Here is a 6,705-nt window from a genome sequence, read left to right as displayed (position 1 = left end):
TAATTTAACCACATAGTCCAAACTTTCGTCAAAATAGTAAATACAAGTAGGATATTGCGAAGAGCATCATATATCGCGACATAGATACATATCAACCAGACACCGTAAATTCACGTTGGTATTCAATCCCTTCGACATCTCAACAAAATTTCCACGTTACACTTAACACCCGGCCGTCTTGTTGAACATAACAGGAAATGCCGCCTGGCTCACACGGATAATCGGCCGTAGCAGAACATGTTTACCAGGAAGGTAATCACGAAATAAAATTCAGCGAAGAACGTCGTATCTAAAACCTCGCATTATTAAGTGCGAATGTATAGAGAGGCCATCGACGTTGATAAACACAGTAACAATGTTAACTGAATAGGTGAGGGTATTAAACTGGGTAAAATTAGGATATCAGCGTTGCACCGGAAGCGTGACGGTCGATTACTTTCAGTCGAGAATGTTGGTATTAGTAAAGACAATCTCATAGCCGACGCCACGTGATGGACAGTGATCAGCCCTTGGCGGCTTCGCCTCGGAGGATGTTTCCGGCAGTCGGAGACGAAACGTCAGGGGAGAGTTCCATACATCGACCACGGCCTATCAGGCCGGATGTTTTAATTGACAACTAATTCATTTGTTTGCATTTATTCCTGCAAAGCTCCTCCTCATATGTTAGACGGTATTAATAGGAGGCTGCAGTCACAGCTCAGCAGTGCGTCCAATGCGCCTGAAACCGATTATACGTTGTGGGTTTTTAACGATTTCGGACGTTCGAGAAACATTTCTACAGCCGATACGTCGGGGTAGCCTTAAGCAACACTCGGAGATAATGTTTGCTTTTGTGATTTTTGAGCCGGCCGTTGTGGCCGAGCGGTTCAGGGCGCTACAGTCTGGAACCGCGCGACCGCTACGACCGCAGGTTCGAATCCTGCCTCGGGCATAGATGTGTGTGATGTCCTTAGGTTAGTTAGGTTTAAGTAGTTCTAAGTTATAGGGGACTGATGAGAAGTTAAGCCCCATAGTGCTCAGAGCCATTTGAACCATTTGTGATTTTTGAATGCCGGCCGCGGTGGTCTCGCGGTTCTAGGCGCGCAATCCGGAACCGCGCGACTGCTACGATCGCAGGTTCGAATCCTGCCTTGGGCGTGGATGTGTGTGATGTCCTTAGGTTAGTTAGGTTTAAGTAATTCTAAGTTCTAGGGGACTGATGACCACAGCTGTTAAGTCCCATAGTGTTCAGAGCCATTTGAACCATTTTTGATTTTTGAATAACATAACTATTGGTGAAATCCTGTGGTTACCAAAGGAACATCGCCGACCCTTTCGTCAAACACTATTATATATTCCGGCAAACCGCATCTATTGAAAGGCATGACGTTAGAAAAAACTGCGCTCACAGCTGGTAAAACTGTTGTTTGTTAAAATAAAATTATTAAAATTCTGTACTATTCTCGCTTGTAGAGGTAGTGACCCAGCTCTCCTGATCGTAAATATATGACGTCACACAGTCCATGTGGATAGCTCCCGTTCCGCCAGCCAGCCAGTTTCCCTTTGTCGTTCGTGCTAGCCGCTTTTGTCTTGCCCTTCACTGATCTCATAGTGGTGAGATACTGGCACCTGATTCTTTGCACATTGTAATTTGCGTGTGCCGCGACTAATTATGTTAGAAGTGACAATTCTTTATCACCAATACGGCCTCTTATATATATATATATATATATATATATATATATATATATAATATTAATGATATTTTCTGAATAGTAATTTTTGACTACGAGCGATGGGTATGCCTATGATCTTTTAACATTGATAGTACATTTTAGACATCCCTTTACTAATTTCTCAGCTCGTGGTCTAGAGACTAGCGTTGCTGTCTCTGGATAATGGGGTCCCAGGCTCGATTCCCGGCCGGGTTGGAGATCTTCTCTGCCCGGGGACTGGGTGTTCGTGTTGCCATCACCATTCCATCATCATCATTCACGGCAATGGCTAGACTGGACCGAGTAAAAAATTGGACGTAAAAATTGATACTTTGTACGTGCGCTGATGACCGCGCACTTGAGCGCCCGCGACCGCTACGGTCGCAGGTTCGAATCCTGCCTCGGGCATGGCTGTGTGTGATGTCCTTAGGTTAGTTAGGTTTAAGTAGTTCTAAGTTCTAGGGGACTCATGACCTCAGATGTTAAGTCCCATAGTGCTCAGAGCCATTTGAACTTCAGCACCCCACAACCCAAACATCATCCTTTACTAATTTTAATGGTTCAAATGGCTCTGAGCACTATGGGACTCAACTGCTGCGGTCATTAGTCCCCTAGAACTTAGAACTAGTTAAACCTAACTAACCTAAGGACATCACACACATCCATGCCCGAGGCAGGATTCGAACCTGCGACCGTAGCGGTCACGCGGTTCCAGACTGAAGCGCCTAAAACCGCTCGGCCACTACTAATTTTAATATCCGCAAAAAGTGGTGACACTGTTCATCGCTTTTTACTACGTAGGTCACTTCCTCATGCGGCTTAAAGCCGCGAAAGCGGTCGTATTTTAATAAACAACAATTTTACCAGCTGTGAGCGGAGTTCATCCTAACATCATGCCTTACCTATGTTCAGCATATCTCTGTGACCTGTTGACGTAGTACGCTGTAAAGGTCTGTACCAGACGTACGTAAGTGTTTCATGATTTGTATTCTACATTGGCTTAACTCAGAAGTTCTTCGTGACGGTCTGGCACACGTACAGTTGGCCGAATGTAACTTAGTAATGTTAAATGTTATTCAGACTAATTGTGCGTGCATTTTATACCAACAGCATGTGCTTTTTCTCGTACAGTAATAACAGCAAAGTGTGCGGTATTTGCTACAGTACAACGTGAGACAGATACAGTTCTTCCATTACAAATATCTCATAAATTAGGTACGATGCTTCCATTACGAACCGCTCGGAAATTTTCGTACCAGCTGAACAGTATACATACAACAGCATAGAGCTAACGCGCGCACGCGAGAGAGAGAGAGAGAGAGACAGACAGACAGAAGAGAGCACCAAGCGTTTAATGCGGTGGAGGGGGTTGGGGGACAAGCGCATGCGCACGCAGTATCTGCGATGTGGGTGACATCTACCGTCGCCACACAGAGTTCGTTGGTCCAATTCGACTGTACGTGGCACGACCAAGATCACTGTTTTTGTCAAATGGAGCCACCTGTCTTTTCGGAACACGATAGAGTGGTATCTTAGTACGACCAATACAGTTCTCTCTCGTTTCGGGAAGTGTGTGTGTGGCGGTATAGATCACATGTAATGTGAACATCGATATGCGCTCGATTCGTGTGACGTTCACTGTATGAGATAAAGTATCGGAGTTTTGAAAGTGAAGGCATACTTACCTGGCACAGGGGATACCGTGATCATGAAGGCGGTTCCTCCAGGACGAGGCTCTTCCATTGCACTTCGGTTGGGCTGACCCCTGCGATTACCCCTAATGTGGGTAACTCGGGTGCATAATTTTTGGTAGTCGGGACTGCGTTCGCGCAGACCCGGTCGCATTATAAAGGAAACACATTTGTCGATAATTTTACAATATCAACATTGTGTATTAAAATGTTTGTTAAGAATATTCAACACAGCTGTTTCGTAGTAATCAACTCCACAAAGTTGTTGCTGCCACGTGCACTGTCGCTTTGTCTTCAGGATGTTGGTGTGCTACAGAATCCTTTACTCCAGCATTTGTTGTGCACAGACATTTCTGGTCGTAACAGGATACTGCTGTATGGGAGCTGTAATGTAATGCCTGATCAGTTCGAAAATGGCGTCACACAAAATTGACATTTTTCGTTTCACCCAGCTCGGGACTCACTTTGCTCTCACCAGAATGGAAACTGCTCTCATTCATCGGCTGCCGCTAAACTAAATAAGGCGAGGGTAAATACCAAAGAAGGTACATTCCTCAGTGTAACCTCTTTCCATAGTTGTATACGTGGCCAAGATTTCAGTTGTTTCTTTCCATCGGACAGTAGATTATGCCAAATGTTTCAAAATAAGTGATTGCTTCCTTGCTCGGTAAAAAAATTATCCCCACTAAATAATTTTTTCAACTTTTGAAATATGAGTAAATTAATTGACTCTAAAGCAGGAGAAGCCGAACGAGAAAAGTTCGAGTCCAAACGGAACCAGTTTCGCAATTGTGACTGCTTTGAGGACGGAGCTCTGTCGTGTTCAGAGTGCACTTATTTCTTTATTTAACATCTGAATTTGATAATGGAGAAAAAAAGCTGTAGTCATGACTGTAGTTTTGTCTGAGGAATCTTAATCAGAATCACATCCTAGGAGTCCCCAAAAAGTAGCAGCCATCACGTTTCCACATGACGCAACTGCCTTAGTTTTTTTAATTTTTTATTGTACTCTTATATCTCTGGGCATTGTTTTTGTCGCTAAGAATAAGGTATGCAATGATGGGTTAATGTGTTTGCCACAAATTTGCACCTAAAGTCATCAATTGTGTGCATGAACATTGGTTCAAAATCTTGTGCCCTGTGCCTCTTCGGCCAAAAGCCAATATTCAGAGTGTGTGTGTTTATTTAACGAAGTAAGTACGGAAAATGTTCAAGGGCTGCCCCATTAACGACATTGTGCATATTCTTGTTTTCACGACACACTTCTTCACTTTGGATGGGCTATTATTTGACTTCATGGAAGTTAACAGCAGACTTATAACTACCTAGGCGAAATGTATAAAGCAACATTGTCAAGGCAATTTCGTTATTTTCGGAGTCTCGCTGGTTGATATGTAAATGTAAAGCAAAGCGACTACAATGCATGGAAACGCGGAATGCGACGACACTTCACAGATGGAGTGTGGTATAAATACAAATGACAAAGTTTTCAATTGTTTTAAAGTGATTGTTATCTACTGTGACGTGACTGGTAGTGTTTGAAATAGATGCTGTATTCTAACATAACATTTTGGTTGTTCTTTATCAACAGTACCCAGTGGCAATTGACCATGAACGTTGTTGTCCGGTCATTGTCTTAAGAAATTTCCATTTCATGTGAAGTATATTAGAATTCACTAAGCTATTTGGTCACTTACCGTAAATACCCGGCGATTAACTTTGTTGCATAGATGAATAGAGGAGTAATGCGTGACGAGATTACTATCGAAGAAACAGCGAATGAGATTACTGTCCCGAAAACTGCGCCGTTATTTCCTATTACTTCAATGCCCGTAACATACACGGGGTTTCCCAAAGAGAAATGGTCAGTATTCATCGATATGACAGCAACATTCGAACCTACAAAGTATGTTTCAAAAAGCTCATGACGCTGAACTGTATTAACTTGCTTTTGTTAGTACTAACGGTTTCGGCCATAATCAATTAACCTCGTTAACAGCATTTACAAGTTTAGCAATTACCTGTTAATATTAGTTGACAACAAATACCAAATATAGTATAGTAAACATGGATTGTACATTGCATACCTTAAGAGATTTGTTTCACATTAGTGAAGATGAACAAGTGCTCGTGACACTTAAGGTATGCACTTTTGAGCCCATGTTTATTGGATATTTTTCCCCTGTTTTGGTCTATATTACCACCTTTCAAAATATGGAGGGCAAAGAGCTTGCAGCAGAAGAGATTTGTTTCCAGTATCGAAGATGAACAAGTGCTCATAGCTACTAACGTATGCGCTTTAGTGCCCATGTTTACTAGACTTCTGCTTCTAATGATCGTTCTTGTCATATCCCTGAATAATGACCTTTCCTCCTGGACACACTCTGTATATGGTGCGTTTATATTGTATAGTTTTGAGTTTCTGTGCATCAAATCACAGCTACCCTCTCTTTCCGGACCGTCTGAAGAACACACGCACACGCACACACACCAGTGAGAGAGAGAGAGAGAGAGAGAGAGAGAGAGAGCGGGTGAGAGATGGGAGGGGGGCGAACTAACTGCCCATGTGCTGGCTCCGCGACTCGGGTGACATCTATCTTCGCCGCACGGAGTTTGCTGGTCCAATTAGACTGAACTTGGAGGTGTCAGAACTGTTCTTGTCAAATGTATCCTGTGGTTTCGAAACACAAAGGAGTAGTATCGTAGGACTACCGATGTAGGTCTGCCTCGTTTCAGGCAGTGTGTATTGTGGAATAAATCACACGTAATCTGAATAACGATATGCACTCGCTTCATGTGATGCGCACCGTATGTCATAAAGGAGCGAATATTTCCTCCGAAAGGCATACTTACCTGGCACAGGGGATACCGTGATCATGAAGGCGGTTCCTCCAGGACGAGGCTCTTCCATTGCACTTCGGTTGGGCTGACCCCTGCGATTACCCCTAATGTGGGTAACTCGGGTGCATAATTTTTGGTAGTCGGGACTGCGTTCGCGCAGACCCGGTGCAATAGTAATTGAAATATAGTATGCATACCACATACGTTTTTCTTAGGTAATGTATTCTTGTTATTGAGGAAGCAGCCGTAATTCATTGATCAAATCAAAGCATCGTTGATGGTTTCAAATCGATTTTGTTGGAGAAAACAGCTTTTGTACTTCACCACGGGCTTTGGATTTCGGCAGTTAGCAGTCGCCCAGTTTAATTTCCTTGGGTCTTACATAGTCGATATCCGGGCTTCAAATGTTTTTGCCCAACATTTCGTGTGTATTGCAAAGGATGGTCATTGCAGGATACAGCTGCGAATAGGTGAATCAC

General features: G+C 43.3%; 2 non-coding genes across 2 annotated transcripts; both read left to right on the top strand.

Moving 5' to 3' along the window:
- The first annotated feature begins 3,371 nt into the window (after positions 1 to 3,371).
- Positions 3,372 to 3,534, top strand: LOC124551464. Its single transcript, XR_006967836.1, has one exon. It is a non-coding gene; the product is annotated as a U1 spliceosomal RNA (small nuclear RNA).
- Positions 3,535 to 6,230: 2,696 nt separating this feature from the next.
- LOC124551462 lies at positions 6,231 to 6,393 on the top strand. The gene has a single exon (XR_006967835.1). It is a non-coding gene; the product is annotated as a U1 spliceosomal RNA (small nuclear RNA).
- The last annotated feature ends 312 nt before the right edge of the window (positions 6,394 to 6,705 follow it).

The sequence above is a fragment of the Schistocerca americana genome, chromosome 9, assembly GCF_021461395.2.
Source record: "Schistocerca americana isolate TAMUIC-IGC-003095 chromosome 9, iqSchAmer2.1, whole genome shotgun sequence".
Classification (NCBI taxonomy): Eukaryota; Metazoa; Arthropoda; class Insecta; order Orthoptera; family Acrididae; genus Schistocerca; species Schistocerca americana.
Note: the sequence above shows the minus strand (reverse complement) of the source record. Positions and strands in the feature narration are given on the sequence as shown.